The sequence below is a fragment of the Dasypus novemcinctus genome, chromosome 4, assembly GCF_030445035.2.
Source record: "Dasypus novemcinctus isolate mDasNov1 chromosome 4, mDasNov1.1.hap2, whole genome shotgun sequence".
NCBI lineage: Eukaryota > Metazoa > Chordata > Mammalia > Cingulata > Dasypodidae > Dasypus > Dasypus novemcinctus.
The window spans coordinates 35,744,114-35,762,001 of NC_080676.1; the positions used below are offsets into that span (position 1 = coordinate 35,744,114).

The 17,888-nt window shown below is 34.1% G+C and overlaps 1 non-coding gene across 1 annotated transcript; it reads left to right on the forward strand.

Annotated features, from left to right (window-relative positions):
• Positions 1-482: 482 nt before the first annotated feature.
• Positions 483-575, forward strand: LOC111760630 (small Cajal body-specific RNA 11). The gene has a single exon (XR_002794262.1). It is a non-coding gene; the product is annotated as a small Cajal body-specific RNA 11 (non-coding RNA).
• The last annotated feature ends 17,313 nt before the right edge of the window (positions 576-17,888 follow it).

The following is a 17,888-nucleotide window of genomic DNA, read 5'->3' on the forward strand; positions in this document are numbered from 1 at the left end:
ACTCTTCTTAACATTATCTATATGCACAACACTGAATCTTTCTGTGCCTCAATTTAACTCATTTGTCAAACTATAGTAATAATAATATCTAACTGATAAGGTTGTTGTATATATTAGGGTATATATATTTATATACAGTTTATAAATATAGTACATATATATATAACTTAAATAAATAATCCTATAAATAGATATATTTAAGTTTTAACTAATAGTGGTATATTGTTTTATTGTTGCTATGTAAAATATATGTGAAGTATACATTCTCTTTTGGCACTAGGAAGTATAATGTGGAACATTCTTACTTCTAAATGCCTGTACATTTACAGACTAATTCAAGAAGCAATTAATTCATTTAATATGAAATTATTTTACAAATAATTTCTCAGTGTGGTCTCATTTTAATAAATATTTAGAAAACAAATTAAGAGAACCTGAAACTAAATATCTGTCTCATTTGGTTTTCAAATCTTGCACTTAAATTAAAAAATTACATTTTAAAATGCAATTTTCCTCTCAGTTTAGGAGGGCCATCCTAAGAGTAGGACTAGCTCTTAAAGACATGAGAGAACAGTTTAAGAAAAAGAGGTAATTAAAATATTTCCAAACATTTAAATATTTAAAGTCAAATTGCATGGCATTTCATTAAACTGAATTTGTTTTTCCTTATTGTATACAGAGATATAAACTTTCTCTCAAGTCACTAGCATAAAATCCATTGACAAATTTGATCATCCTTTCAAATGCTGGCTTGAGATTAAGATGATAGTAAGACAAATCAGTGACTAGTCAGTGTTTTGAACTCATAGGGAAAATATGTTCTAAAAGAAAAAGCAAACCAAACACATACTCTATAGAATAATGGAGTCATGTTGGACTACATAGAAAATGTTTTTACTTAGTCTGGGAGAGGGTATGTGATAAGAAAGCTGTGAGTTAATTGTATGTATGGACCAATTATATAATGAATGAATAAATAATTGGCTTTACTTTCACAGCTGGGTAGCGGATGGTAAATAAACTGTTATTGGAAGTTGGAAGGATAGTGATTTTATTATTCAGTGGCAAAACACTCCAAAAATGTAACTAGTTATAACTTGGAAGATAGAAAATACTTTGATTAAGTTTTTTAGTTTATCCAAAGAAGTTGGGGAACATGATTGTAGTAGTGTGTCTAGGGTGAATTTGACAAGGTATAACAAGAAAGAAATGAGCTCAGAAAATAATTCCAAGAAAGAATAAAGAATAAAGAAATTAGAGGTATTCTAAAAATGTGAAAATTGGAAAATGTAATTGATTCTCTTTCCCATCCTGTAAAAGATAAAACTGAAACAATCTTTGAGCAAAATAGGCCAATTTAATTCATGGCAAAAATATCTAAATTAATTAAACTGGTTCACAATAGATCTTTACAACATTACAAAATGGTTCAAGAAAAAAATGACTAAAGATGTTGCTCTTCTATGTCTCAGCATACCTTGAATTAAGGCTGGAGGGAGAGAGGCATATATCGGCATTGGATTGGGAAAAGTGGACATGGTGGACGATGGGTATGGGGAAGGGCAGGAAGAGATGAGAGGTGGGGGCGTATTTGGGACGTGGAGCTGCCCTGGATGGCGCCTCGGGGGTAATCACCGGACATCGTGGATCCTCACAGGGCCCACTGGATGGAATGGAGGAGAGTATGGGCCATGATGTGGACCATTGTCTATGAGGTGCAGAGGTGCCCAAAGATGTACTTACCAAATCCAATGGATGTGTCATGATGATGGGAACGAGTGTTGTTGGGGGGGGAGAGGGGGGGTGGGGGGGTGGGGTTGAATGGGACCTCACATATATATTTTTAATGTAATATTATTACAAAGTCAATAAAAATAAATAAATAAATAAATAAAAAAGAATTGTATGTATAGCTATTGGTACATAGAGATAATGGACTCTAATAGATGAGAGTCTGACTACATTTTTAAGAGTTGTACTGCTAGAATAATCTTCAGACTGTTCTAATAGAGCAGGGGTTCTTCACTGTTTTGGTTCCACAGACTCCTTTTCTAGTCGGGTTAAAACCATGGACCCTTTACTAAGTCCACACTATACTGTGTATTATTTAATAAATATATCACACCTGTACCAACCGTCCCCACAACAATAATATTTTTCTAAATTTCAAGTCAAGCTCACAGACTCCTTGTTAAGAATGTCTGTAACAGAGACTGTCCCTCTTAAGGACTTAAAATAAACCCTGGGACTCAACTATTAACACCTAAGAAGCAAGTTGAGAAACATGTGTAGTTCCCATGAAAGGCTTATTTTTCAATGTCCTCTTTATAGGTGGCCAAAATACATCCTGTAAATGGAAGTACCTCTATGAGGGAAGAGCTAAGAATAAAGGACAGTGGACAGGAAACCATTCCTATGAAGCAGAAACAGGACATAATCAAAGAATATTCCCAACTCACAAGCTAGAAGAGCCTCACTGTTTCTGACCAAGAGATCTTAGAATATTATGGAGTAGTGACTTTTGTCTTTCTTCCTTTCTTTCCCTTTCAAAAAGGGAATATTTCTTGCTGTTTATTCCATCTCTCTTCCACCTTTGTTTTTATCTATATGTCTAAGTGGAAAAGTTATTTTTAATTGTTTTTAAATTTTTATTTTCAGGTCTTAAGATCAAGAGGAGAAACTCTATTTAGTAGTTGGATGGGACTTTTAGGTTGGCTTACTTGGTATTATATATTTGAGAGGGAGATGAAAGTAAATACATAAGACCAGAAGAATGGGCTATGATTTATTGTATTATTTGTCAAATGACTTTTATATCCTACTCCAAAGAAAGATTATACACCTCCACCATTTTTATATCAGTTTAGGACATATGACTTGCATTGGTTAAAAAAAATATAAGCAGAAATGACTTCCAGGCAAAATCTTAATGACCAAGGCATAGTTTGTTATGTTCTCCTTTCTTTTTCCCAGGATTGGCAATGTTTAATGTTTAACCTGCATCCTGGAGTAAAGCTGCAGTATGTGTGATGTGAGAATATAATCGAATGATATAATATACTGAGATTTTTACAGTTTGTTACCACAACATAGCTTAACTTTAGCTAACTGATACTAAGGGAAAACAGCCTTCTTTGCCCACTTTTATACCAAACCTAAATCCAAATCTTACATAGTCTCATTCGCATCTCTAGCAAATCTCACTTTACATATCTCATATCTCTTATAACTCTCAAAGGCAAATCCAGATCTCACTTGACAAAAAGAAGAGCCAAAGGAAAATAAGGGAAAGTAGACTTCCGTGGAAACTAGGCTTATTAAGTTTACCCTCAAGAACATGTGGCCAAATATATGAATTTATACTTCATCAATCAATAAAACTTCTCCTCCAACTTCATGATAAAAATGAAAGTTCAGATAATGGGGTGGAGAGGAGCAATGCCATGAAGGCCAGTAGCCATCATCAATAATCTGACGTATAGACTTGCTGCATAAATAACAGTAGAGTGCCTCTCCACAAATACCATCTCAATTGCTTTGAATTGTTGACAGAATTAATTATATTCATGCTTTGTAATTTCAATTCAGTTTTAATTGAATTGAATAATCTCTTTATTCCTGGATCAAAGTCAGTGTATGTTCTCCATAAATCCTCAGCACTAACTAGTAGCAAAATTTATTAGATGCTTTATAAACACATAGATGCTATTACCAAGACCCTGTGGGCTCTATTTCTCCTCTATTTTATATTGCTTTTTGTCAAGATTTCATCAGCCTGACATATTATTAATATAACTTGGGACCTCAATAATTTTGTACTGAGGCTTACACACTGTAGTTCTGAATGATTTTTTTCCTTCTTATTGATTATTTTTGATGATCACAAACAAATGTACCCTACCTTTAATAGAGAAAAATGTGGGTAGTACTAATCATAAATACTGGTCTACACTGTTTCCCAGTCAAACCAAACAATATGAAAAATTATTCTTAATTTAAGATTTGAACCAAAAAATTAAGCTCTCATATAGTCCACAGATGGGGAAAGTGAAGCAGTTGTACATGGGTCTCTAACATATTGACCTTATTGGATATATGAACTTGATTCTAATAGGATAAAGGATTGACAACGTGTGTGGCAGAATTTGAACGTGAGAACCAATATTGTTCTCTCTTCTTCTTTCAGGATACACATCTATACATCAGTTTCCTGCCTCTCAAAGTTAATGTGATCCTGTTTCTGGATTATAACCAATGGGATATGACTGGAATTGATGTGCTCTGCTCCAGATAACCTGTAAAAATATATCCCATGTGTGATGCTGATTTTTTTTCCATCTTTATATGGATTCTCATGACCTAGGGGCAGGCAGAGCCAAACAAAAGAAAAGGTCTGAGTCACTGGGTCTTGTGAGTTTTGGAGCTCACCTTCCCCAAATCACTTTCTTTCCATTTTCAGATGAAGGAACTGCAGAAAATGTTAAGGAAGATGTTCAAAATTCCAGATATGAAGAGTGGCAAAATTGCACCTGAACTGAAGAATTCTTGAAGAACCAGCTTTCCTAAATGTTATGCCATCTCTTGAGAAACCACCCACAGAACTTGTTCTTTCATGGTTAGCACCAGAACATCTATTTAAAAGCATTCTCTCTCTTCTTATCCTCCCTCATGACCCTTCAATCATTTCAACCACTGTTTTAGTTTGCCAAAGGGTTGGCAATGCAAAGTAACAGAAATAGGTTGACTTTGTAAAATAATTTATTTATTTATTTATTTCTCTCCCCTTCCCCCCCACCCCCCTGCCCCGGTTGTCTGTTCTCTGTGTCTATTTGCTGGGTCTTCTGTCTGCTTCTGTTGTTGTCAGTGGCACGGCAATCTGTGTTTCTTTTTGTTGTGCCATCTTGTGTCAGCTCTCCGTGTGTGCAGCGCCATTCCTGGGCAGACTGCACTTTCTTTCGCGCTTGGCGGCTCTCCCTATGGAGTGCACTCCTTGCGAGTGGGGCTCCCTTACATGGGGGACACCCTGCATGGCAGGGCACTCCTTGTGTGCATCAGCACTGCTCATGGCACAGCTCCACATGAGTCAAGGAGTCCTGGGGTTTGAACCACAGACCTCCCATGTGGTAGACGGATGCCCTAACCGCTGGGCCAAGTCTGCTTCCCAGGTTGACTTTTATAAAGGAGATCTATTTGGATAAAAACTTAGTTGTGAGACTGTGAAATATGCAAGTCGAGGCACCATCAGAGGTGTTTTCTCACCAAAGTCAGCTAATGTTGATCCTGTTGTCCAGTCATGTGGTAAATCAAGACAGTCACCTATCTCTCCCAAGGTCTCAGCCTTCCCCTCCAGGCTCACTCTCTCTCACATCCCAATTCCTGAAGCTCAGCAGTGAACAAATGAGCAAAGGGCTTGTCTCATTCTGGGTCTCCTCTATCAGTCTGAATTGCTCTACTTTCTTCCCAAGTCCAGCTGAAAGCTATCAGGCATATAGCTTGTCTTTCCCTGGGCCTCAGCTCTTTGTGCCTCTCAATGGTTTTTCTCCTTGCAGCTCAGCTGTGGGTGAAACTGGAGTCCTTTCTCTCACATGACAGGAACAAATAAAATGGCTTCCCTTTCCTGTGCATCTCTCTCTGTGTTTTTGGTTTTTATCAGCTCCAGTAAGAAGCCAGATACCTAACCTTAATCAAGTCTCACTGATGTAGTCCAATTAAATGGGTCTTACACCCTCAGGAATGGATTAGTTGAGAAACAAAATCTCATTTTTGGGATTCACCAAATTCAAGCTGTTTATGTTTCCTTTGGTGGGTGCACCAATTTCTGCTTCATCATAGTCAGTCTGATTTTTGAATGAGTCTGAGGCAAGGCAAAAGGACATGTAATTCTTGAGGTGGAGGAAAAGGTTGTCAACATCATATATTTTCTCTAGGTAGAAAATTATTACACACTCAGACATTTGGTTCTGCCAAGGTTAGCCTCTTCTTCTAATCTTCTATGAATGGTAATGCTCAGAGTCCCTGAATTATTTGTTTTACATCACAATATCAAAAGCCTGCTTCTTCTCCCCTACCTTGTTGTGGGTCCAGCCCTCAGTAAAATAAATTGAGCAGAAGAATAGGGAAAATTTCAGATAAAACACATAATCACATCAGATTAGACAACCAAAAGCTAAAAAGTGCATTCTCAAATTCCATGCCAACCCTTTTTTATTCTCATTCATACAGATTCTCAATTATGGACACACCATTCAAAATATATATTTTGTGCCACTCAGTAAGTATTTATCATTTCATTCATTTACAAATACATAATAAAAGCTTTTTGTGTGTGCAAAACAATTTACTAGGTGATTCTAGAGATAAAAAGATGGATAAACCTCACTCAGGGATATGAAGGAAAAATAACATGGGTACAAAAATGCATAAGACATTGTTTGATAAAATCTATGTATAGGATATTTTTGGTATCTTATAAACCAATCAAAATAAATATATGTCCATAATACACATATAATTACTATCAGTTTCCTAAAAGCTTTTCTCTTTATTTTCCATATATAAGATGAGGTTCATCATAACCACATTGAATTCTTGATTCTCCTTCATTAGGGAATGTACATAAACATGATCACTCTATGTTTCAGTTAAGAATTTTCCCAAAACATTATTCCAGACCAGACTGCACACAGTTGCCCATATATGGCCAAACATTATAGCAGTGTCCATCAATAATGATTGATTCAATGAGAGACACTTGAACCCATATGGGCCAATCAGAATTTCTTTAAATTTTTGCCAAATTATATGTTTCTAGGAACCATGAGAAATATTTGACTATCAGCAGCCATCTTGCTAGCCAACATGCAGAGAGCTTTGCTGAGAACAAAATAAGTAGGACCAAGGGGAATCTAAAAATGGTGACTGAAGACTTTGGATCAATCTATGCCAGAAGCTGACTGTAACTCCTTAGAATTCTAGTAAATTAGAACTAGTACTAATGGCCATAGATTAGTTGTGAAATAGAGTTAAATTTCTGAACCTGTTTCTGGGACTAGACCATAAACTTAGATCCTGATTGAAGAGCTGTTTTCTTCTCTGTGTAGGAACTTTCATTTTCACTTTTATCTCCACTTTGCATTCTTTATGCAAGGCAGTTTATTCTTAAAAGTTCTTATTTAAAAATGAATATAAGAGGTGTATATCTGAAGTGAGAGCATCAATGGAGTTGGAGAACTATTAACCCTATGAGAAAAAACAAAAACAAAACCCTATGAGTTTGAAATTTGCAGGAATGGAGAAATCTGCCCACATCCTGAAAATACTATTCAGACAAATCTGGGATTAGATTTATTACTCTGACATATTTTCCTTGGGCTAATGACAGAAAATACAGAGAACCTTTTGCTTTTCACTTTGGCTTTGATTTTTGCTTTTCTTGCTTATTATGCCAGGATAATTCTTACTCCCTTACTCTGAGCTCTGGGTTATAAACTAGAACCCATCATATGCTTTTTTTCTTGCAAATAAATTTTAAAAATAAACAAATGAAAATATGGGTAGGCAGAAAATTGGGAGGATTTCTTTTAAGTGACTCTTGTTTTTAAAATGAAGTAGACACATACATGGGATGGGGAGTTGGAGACTCTTAGCCATTTTGAAAACCCAACCTAATGAACATCATAAGCTATTATTAATGGTACATACTTTACCCACAAGTACACACATGTTCAGACCACATGATTGGCAGGGGTCCAACTGAAACTTTGCCATTTCTAGTGACCTGGAACTGCCCTTGTCAATTTGCCTCTCACTGGAAGGAGAGGGCTTCAAGATCACAGTAAGAAAGGAGAGGGTAATGAGACATCACAGTGTAGGTAGGTCAATGGGGTTCCCTTTGCTCACAGTCTACTGTCTCTATAAAAGTGACACGGAGGGAGCTGAAGGACATTAGAGAATGGATTTCACCTTCTCCTCCTCAGGCCAAGTCCATCCAGGATATTACTAAGGCCTGTGCATACAAATCCTTATGCTCTGTGACTTCATAGCACATCTTGCCATTGTTGGAGGACCTCGTGAATCTTGTATCAGCAGACCAGGCCCAAGGAAAGGCTGAGTGACAATAAACATGTTGAAAAGTTACTTAGGTTAATCAGCTGCCAGTTAGCTCCTGAAGGATCTCCTCTTCTTCTAGCTTACTTGTCACTTGCCTTCAAATACATACTTCAACTGTATACTTTTCAGTCCTTTATTACATACTGTACATTTTTGCTCATTATTTTACATGAGAAGCATTAAATTTTTAATTTAAATTCTAGACTTTTGAATGTATAAATCATGATATATTTCATGTATCCCTTTCAGTGCCTAAAATAGAGCTAAAATTAAGAATGCCACTAAGTTGAAGTGGGGTGATATGAGGGGAGGAAGTGATATTAAGGCATAGCCAGAAGAAAGATAAAGTTTATTTTATATTTTGCTTCATTTCATTTTCATTCTAAACAATGGAACATAGGGAGCCACAATTTCAATTTTCTATACAATGAATAGTATAAATATGATTGTTTAGACCAAGATAAAAAGATATAACACACAAGTCAATATTTAAAATATTTCCAAAATTGCAACTGGAAATTCTACATAGAAGTGATGTTTTTTTAATTTTATCAAAGGGAAATGTGTGGATACAAAGTTATCATTTCAGTGTTGTGGGTATTAATAAAACCATTCTTATGTTCAGCATCAGTAGCTTTGATGAAATAAGATTAGAGAAGGAGCCAATTAGGGGTAAAAGAGATTACCAGGACAGATATTTTCTAGCTTTGCTTCCATTCCCTTCTGCAGTCTTTTGGAATCAGCTTGAGGATTTTTGGAGAAAGGAAATGAGGAGATCCCTCATATCCCTTCTATCAGCTATTTCTTCCTAACTGTATCAGTCAGTTTGATTAGAATATGGACTACCATACTTTGCTACAATAAGTAAAACAAGTACTAATGAAAACTTCTGATATTTATATATTCATCCAGTAGCAGAATGTTTAAAAGAATTTTCCTATTTGAGGTTTTTTGTATTTTTTCTAACCAGCCTTAAAAAGAAATAGTTTCCAACAAATATTACACTTTACTTTCTGAGGCTTAATTGGCTATTTCCGGAATTATGTTCAAGAGACACCCAAATTTATATAAACTACTTTGACTAGACAATCACTAAATAAATGAGAAATAAGTAGACCAAATAAATTTGTGGAAATACAATGTGCTGAAGTAAATTAAATTAATGCCTGATCTGACAAGCATATCATTGAGATTGCTCAACTCTGAAGGTAGAAAAAAAAGAAAACTTTAATACCTACATTATTATGTTTGTTCTGAAAATAAATTGCTTTCTTCTTTTCCATTTTCATTTAATCTGTGTCAAAGATATGAATGTTAATTTCTTTCATTCTTGTATATCACAGTGATCTATGATTGAAGTATGTTCTTTGCCATTACTAAAGATATGATGAACTGGTATTTAGTTATTTAGTTATTTAGTTACTTACTTACTCACATTACTATCTTCACACTTTATTTTGTAATACTGACAAAGATAGCAATTTAAGAATATTAAAGATTTCAAAAGTAATATCCTCTTCCTTTTAATATAACATGAAAATGATACCAGGTTAATAGAAAGAGTTATCTTGATTTTTTGTTGAAGTAAATTATACATATTCTAAACTTAAGAATAAGAATAATACATTTCAACAAGAGATGCAAGATTTTTAACCAATAAGGGAGAATTCTTTGTATTATGTTTTGGCATGACTTTAACAAAAACTCATGCAACCAGGGGATTGGCAAGTCAAAATTTCATAGAGCATTCCAAAGGCTGAAACTCAATGAAGGTTTCAATGAATTTCCAGGAGAAGCTGGCTGGTTGAAGTAGAGATAGAAGTTCTTTCTGACAGCTGAAATTATCAGTTCTCTCTTTAAGGCTTTCAACTGATTGGATGAGACTCCTCTCATTACTAAAGGTAATCTCCTTTGTTTAAGGTAGACCTAATCAGCCACGGAGGCAATCAACTGACTAACAATTTAAATCTATGACAATCCTCACAGTAACAATAAGGTCGGTGAATGCTTGAGCAACAACAAAAAATGCACACCATAACCTAGTTAAGTTGACAAATGAACTTAACCATCACAGATATTATAATTGACTGACATTTTATTTTTCAGCAAAAAATAAAATATTGTGTATAACAGTTGACAAAATAATAGGTTCAATGGAATAAGGTAATGAAAACATGCAACAAAAAGTTTAAATTATTACTTTGAAATATCTTATCCAGATTTGGCTACATATATATGAAATTTATGAAAATTAAAATCATAAAACTAGAACTCTTACTTTTTGCCCCACTGTTTTCCAGAGCAATGGGTTACTTTCTTCTAAATGTGCTGTTTATTGGTTTGGTTTCTAAAATAATTTATTATCTATGATAAAAAAGATTGTGAAAGGATATTTAAATTGTAAACCCGTTAGGAAGATACCAAATTTTCTCTTCCGAGTGATGTTTGGTATTGCTCCTCATAACTTTTTGTGTGTTGTAAGTAAATATTTAGTATATATACACACTTATAGTAAATGTATTATGAATGTAAAAGGGAGAGACTTTTTGGGGAGTGAAACATATTTTCTGTCATATTTATCTCTGAACTGATTTCTCCAATATTGTCAAGTTATTCCCAAAATATCTGGGGGATGTTAGGCCCAATTTTCTCACATTGATGATGGTGATTGATTTCTGGGCTGAACCAGTGACCTAAGATATTTCAACTAGAGTGGAATTTTGAGTATTTAACTTATCAGTAATTGCTAAATAAGTGGGAAAAGAGAGAATCAATTCTCAGTGAAAATGAATGTAAAGGGATGTAGCACTCCACGCTTCTGGAAACCTTCTTGTGATCGGGACGGAAGACCTATCATTTTGGGAAAAATATTCTGTTTTTGTGTGTGTGGAAAAATGTCCACAATGGGCATTTTAATTTTGCAAAGTGAAAGCAAAAAAATATATTTAGATGAAATATAACTCTAAGTCATATAGCTTCTCTTCATAATAATAGATATGGCTTTCTTCATTGTAGATAATGTGTTTCTTTTGAGATACTCTTGACCTTTAAAGGAAACTACACTATGCTTTTTCGTTGTAGATGTATATATGTGCTAATGCAAATCTCCACCAAATACACATGGATTCTAAATGGCAAAGCCCATCCTTGAGTGTATTTCTGAATTCTTAACACAAATGGCTTATTTTTCTTGATTTTATTAAAAATATAGAGTTGAGAATGGGGAGGGGAGCCTAGACATAATAAACACAGATACATGCACACATTGACTTAAATGCCAAATTGTTATAATACAAATTTTCTAATTTCATAATCTTATAGGAAGTCCATAAAGTTATAAATTACTCAATGTTTGTGGAATTATTTTATTTATATGTATTAAATTATAATAAAAGTATCACAATCTTCAAATCCTAGCCTTAGAATCCATTCATCATATGGGAATATTAAATTTTATAAGAGGGCAGGACTACACACTTAATGTCTGCTTATTTCTGGAATAATAGGTATAATATGAATTTAACCCTAAGTTTTAAAAGCCAAATTATGACAGAAATGATACTTAATGTTTTCCCAAATTTTATGTTTTCAATAGAAAAATCTTAGGTTTTAATACAATCCTGTGACAAAAGATTAAGACAGCCTTTTCCTATATTTGTTGATATTTAAATATACCTAGCATATTTTCTTTATTTGTAGGCAAAGTATTCCTTGAGGGCAATTCTGTTACAATTTAAATATCTTTAGAATAATTTACATTAAAGTAACCCTGGGCAGAAAAGTATTTAATGAATATAATTCACTGACAGAACTAAGATTGAGATGAGTAGAAGTCACAGGCAAACTTGAAATATGAACAAAGTCATACCCATTTCAGTGTTTCCTGACTTCTAACTTGCAACCTGAATTTATTCTTGTCTGTCTAATTTAAAAACATCATTCATTCATTTAACTTAGGTTTTCTAAATGCCAGTTACATGCCACATATTCTTATAGGCACTGAAAACATATCAGCCTAGGCCCTGGAATTAGAGACACAAGGAATAAATTTGAGTCTGACCTGCAGTCTGGAACTGAGATGGGCAGTGTTGCTGTCCAGCCACAGACCCATAAGTAGAAGTAATTGTCTATTGCTTTATGTTTTTGTTTTTTAATCACAAAGAAAATATATATAGAGAAAGTAATATCAACATCCCACAGCTGATCTTCATGAAGAACTGGAACAGTCAGGCACAGCAGAAATCCCAGCAATCCAATAGCAGCTCTGGTGACAGCCATTTGTTGTCCTATAGAAAATGGGAGCATTATTCCCAACTCCCTTGGCTTCCCCATTATCATGACTTTGCCTCTTTCACTATTTTTAATTTTCTTTATTTCTTCCTTACTTTATATCACCGTTTCTCTGAATATCTCACATTCAAATTTTCCTGAGATATTTATATTTTATTAAGTCTATCATTCATTATCTACTTGGTGAAATCTTATTAGGCTAAGATTGAGATCACTTGTCTCCCTTTTGCTAAGTCTGTAGATGACTTTTTGTATTGAGGATGCTGATTCCGTACTCAATTCTTTGTGCCCGTAAGAGTATTATATTAGACAAAACATGGCATATTACATGAAATAACTGACTATGATTGCTAACATCACAAGGAGGTATTAGACAAAGTAGACACTTGGCATAACTGAGACTGTCTAGTTTCAGTGTTGTATTCTCTACTTTAGCAACAGGGAGAGGATTTCGACTGATATCTGATCCACTTAGGGCATGTTATAATTCTATCGTATATTATCTTCTTAATATAATGGTGATGACATAATATGAAGGATAATTGCAAATTCTGGTACTAGATGGCTAATCTACAGTTGATGAGCATGGAAGAAGCAACAGAGAATGTTTAATATATCCTAGTCTTTATTGGTGTCAAAATATGCCAAGATCTCACAAGTTAGATGTGAAAATCACAATACTAAGCTCATTTTAGCCAAGCTCTCCCTCTACACTACTGTTACATGTAGATATCATGGTGTTTTATTAGGAGAGGATTAAAATTAGGATATCATCATGAAAATTTGTCTTGGGAAAGGGTTTTTTGAGACTTACATTGTAATGGTAAATTACTGTTTTGTCTTTTTAACATCCCTCCTCCCTTTGAAAGGAAAACCCTGATTTTTTTTGTGGGGCCCACACTTCCCAAATTCTTACCATACTCATAGTTCTGACTGTTCATTCCCTATAGAGTTAAAGCCTAGTAAGAGTCAAGGTTATTGGGCCAATGAATACAGATTCTGGAACTTCTATTAAAATAGTATTATAAAGTGGTTCTCTATTCACTGGAGTTAATAAGGCAGTAAAATGTAAGCCTTGAGCTGGATGTATATATCTGTGACACCAAATGACAAATGATTTGCATTAGAATGCAGCCAAATGCAAATTAAGAAAAAAATAAGAAAGCTTATTTCAAAGGGATGCTGCAAAAATTCATGTGGAAAACAAGGACCATGAAAAAACTTAGGCTTGATAGTACCATACCTGGGTCCAAAGTAGTAAGAAGAATGCAAGGTAACTGAAACTGTAGGGAGAGTATAGTCAAGGGAAAAAAGTCTGCTGCAGGTAACCTTGAAGGAAATAACCAGAGAAATAAATACTTATCTCTACCTTCTTTTCTCCCCCAAATCTCCTCCTAGTGTTATTCATTAAATGAACCCAATTGGATGCCAGATGACATGAAAACTCATCATTGTGGTCCACACAGTTCAGGCTTCAGAAGTAGAATTGAGGAAGGATGATGGAGGATCTGGAGGAGTAAAGGGAAGACACTCAGCAAATAACGACAATTAAAAATATAGCTTGCAACTGAAGATACACTCACTAAACAGGTTATGATTCTCCCACTCTCAAACTTGAAAAAAAAGTCCCACAATTTATTAAACAAGCTGTCTTAGAAAATTGATTGCTTTAAAGCTGTTTGACTAAGGATAGTTCATATAGCAAGCAAAATTTCTCCACAAGCTTAACAAGGAAAAGCCTCTTGATAATTTATTTCCAGACTAAGCAGATATCAATAAAAATCTAGCATATTTTCTTTATGCTTAGGCATATCCCTCCTTATCCTCCCATTTTCTATGATGTAGAAAACAAATAAAAGATAAAACAAATAATTTAGTATTCAACAAGCACATATTGAGGTACTACTGTATATTGGTCATTATACTGACAATATATAGATAATTAAGGGAAAATCACTGTTTTAGGACTTGTGAAGGAGATGAAGGCAGAAATAATCAAAATCATATAATTTGGAAAGATCTATGGAAACAGGACTACTAGATCTGACTGACAGAAGAGAGCACTTCATGTTAAATAACAACTCAACTATGTCCTGCATTTCAGGGATATAACTCATTCTCTAATACTCAGTGGCTTTGTAGAGGTCATTCTCTTTATCAGGAATGTTTTTCTTTTTTTCTCTACCTGTTATTTGTAATTCCTCACACTATTTACGGTTTCCATTCACTCTTCCCTAATTCTCTGCTTCTTACCAACTCCAGGTTCTCATAGAATTTTCCAGTCTTTCCTGTATGCTTTCAAAGCACCTTGTTCATACATGTGTGTAATATTTGTTGTACTGTACTGTAATGGAAGTGGTTGATCTCCTTCCAGAAATACAGAAATCACCTTGAAAGCATAGATCATTCCTAGTACATTTGATATACTCAGAGCCTAAGTACCTGATACGTAGTAGGTATTTATATAACATCTGTAGACGGAAGGAAGGGAAGGAGAGCAGAATGAAAGGAGAAATGGAGGGAAGGAGTTTGGTGGAAAATAGGCAAATTCATTCTTAATAAACCCTTAAAACACAATTCTCTTAAAAATATTTATGCTTTACTGCTACATCATAATGTAGCCTCTGGGAATTCATTTTAATTCTTTAATTTTTTTCTTCTTTGAAATAACAATAATAATAATGGTTCATCATTTTGCAGGAATCTCAGGATATTTAGAAGAAAATAAAATGGTACTCATTGGAAAGTCTTATCTAAATTCAAAGCTAGTGATATTATTAGTGTGTTATAATTATTTTTACAAGGGGACTTAGAGAACTATATAAATAAAATCCTCTAAGTTTGTTCATTTTGCTTGAGGTACAATACAAATGAAAATTTTTCTTTTGGAATCAGAATGGCTTCAAAATGAGCCTTCTTGATTAGGGAAAATAAAAACGAAAACAAATTTTTGCCTTTGATAGTATACTGTTAACCAAAAGCAACCTGCTACCACCAGTGAATGATAGCACAGGTAAACCACTTTAACAGCAGCATGCTGTGCCCTTTCATGAGTGCAGAAGTTGAGTTCTTTATTGGTTCTCTGTCTTGCATGGGGCTGTGAACTTTTATCACCCTACTGAGAAATATGATTTAGGACCAGATATGATATGCCTACACAGGCTATCAGGATAATTCTCTTTCTTCACTCCTTGTTTCAGGGGGCTAGAATAAGGTTAGTAAAAAGTGATAACATTGTTTTCTATATATTCTCCCTTTAGGGTTCAGTTGACGTATATATAATAGATGAGACATTTAATATTTGAAATTACTTCTCCAACTAGACTGGTCTGCCCTGTATAATAGGTACTATGATTTTGAAGATGAATAGAAAATTAATATCTTCCTCATCCTCAGGAATACAAAGCAATTAACTGTATTGCTTCTTTTGAAACAAGTTATTTTAACAAAAGCAATATATCAGTCAACAATAAGGGGTGAAAGTTTAATTATTACATCAATGAAAGTATTAAAAGATATTAGAAATATGTCACATTAGGTCCAATTTATTTTTAAATAATTGTTACCTGGTAATTACCAATATGTGGCTATTTTATCCATTACTTGTGTATATGTGGTTCGTTCAGATGAGATTATATGCACCTAATATTGATTGTGCCTTAATTTGCATGAAATCATGACTAAGAGGAAGCAGAGACAATCATAATTTGCAGTATTTCTACCCTGACTATAATATTGGTATTATTTAAATAACATGAACTAATTTTTCTTCAAAACTTGCCTTATATTAAAACTGCTAGTGCCATATATTACTGTATACCAAACCACTCCAAAATTAATAGCTTAAAACAACAAGAACATTGATTTTGCCCAAGAACTTGATGATCTCAGTGGGGATAGCTCATCTCTGCTCCATTAGATCAGTTGGACTGCTCAGAGGTTGGGCACTGGAATCGTCATATACTTACTCACATACCTGGCACCTGAAACTGTTTATCAGCTGGAATATCTACCAGAATATTTACATGTGGCCTTTCCATTTAGCAGATTGGCATCCCCACAGCTTAATGAGTAAGTAACCCAAGAAAAAGAGAACAATGTGGAAGGTATATCATCTTTTATGACCTAGCCTCAGAAGTTACTTACTGTCAATTCTACAGCATCTTTTTATTAGAAGTGAGTTCCTAAGACTAGACTGTATTCAAGTGGAGGAGAACTGGGATTCATATTGTAAGAGCACATAATATGTCAAATGCAGTAAGGCCATCTTTGGCAAATATCACAGTCTTTACCTAGATTAAATATGACATATTCTAATTTTACCCCTATAAAACTAATATGTATTGTTGTTGTTCTTTCTTATTTTATGACTATTAAGAAGGCGGAAGCTCAATTTATCTTGTTGGCATTACTTTATGTGAGAAAAAAAAAGTATTTCTTGGACAAATAAAAGGCAATAAAACTGCTTGTTATTTATCAAGTCATAAAGTTATACCTTATAAGTGGCTATACTTAGGTGGAGAAAACCATTACACAGTTATGGAAGTCTCAGTAATTTTTCCTTCATCTCTGATGTCTGCATTATATAATATTTATTGCAAAAATGAAGAACATAAGAATTAAATTCAACAATAATAAAATAACATTCCCAGGAGAGTAAGAAAAACAATCATTCTTCTCCATAAATCAATCTTTAGTTTGCACTTTTAAAATAAGTTTACATAAGTGCCTTTTGAGGCTGATAATGAAATTACTTTGTTGCTAAAGTTATTTTCTCAGGAATATTTCAAACTAGCAATCTCTTGTGTTGCTTGTCACCTGTAGCTGTGGCAAATGACTGCTTCCATATAAATGAATGAGAGAAGGCATCATAAAAGATTTATTTCTCCTGCCCCATTTTTCTTATTTATTTCTAACATTCTGCCCATTTACCATGAGCTTCTTCACATTTCAGAAACAGCTAGTCATCTTTGAGAACAAATAGTGCTATTTACTTCGATCCTCAGAGAAAACTAATGGTTTAGTGGGTGAGATGTCCAGAACAATAAGGCAAACTAGTGCTATGTATTCCCTACAGAAGAAATAGATCTTCTGTAAATAACTCCCAGCACAGTCATGGCAGGTCTTGGAACAGCACAGAATTATATATATTTTTAAATAATTTTAAAGCCTTTCAAAAGAAAACTCAACAGAATATTTTGATTCAGATATGCAAACACACCACAAAGTTATGAAAACAGAATATTCACAACAATCAAAATGTTTTAACTATATCTCATATATTTTATGTGTCAATACAATATACACATATTGGGTTTCAGTGGGAGGAGTGTCATGAGGGGAGTGGGGGTACATGGGGACCTCATATATATATATATATTTTTTTTTAAATAAAGAGAGAAAAAAGTAGCAGAAAAAAAAAGAAAATATTTTAGGTGAAATGAATATAGCTAAGTAATATTATGAGAAGAAAATGAATTTGCTTTTTA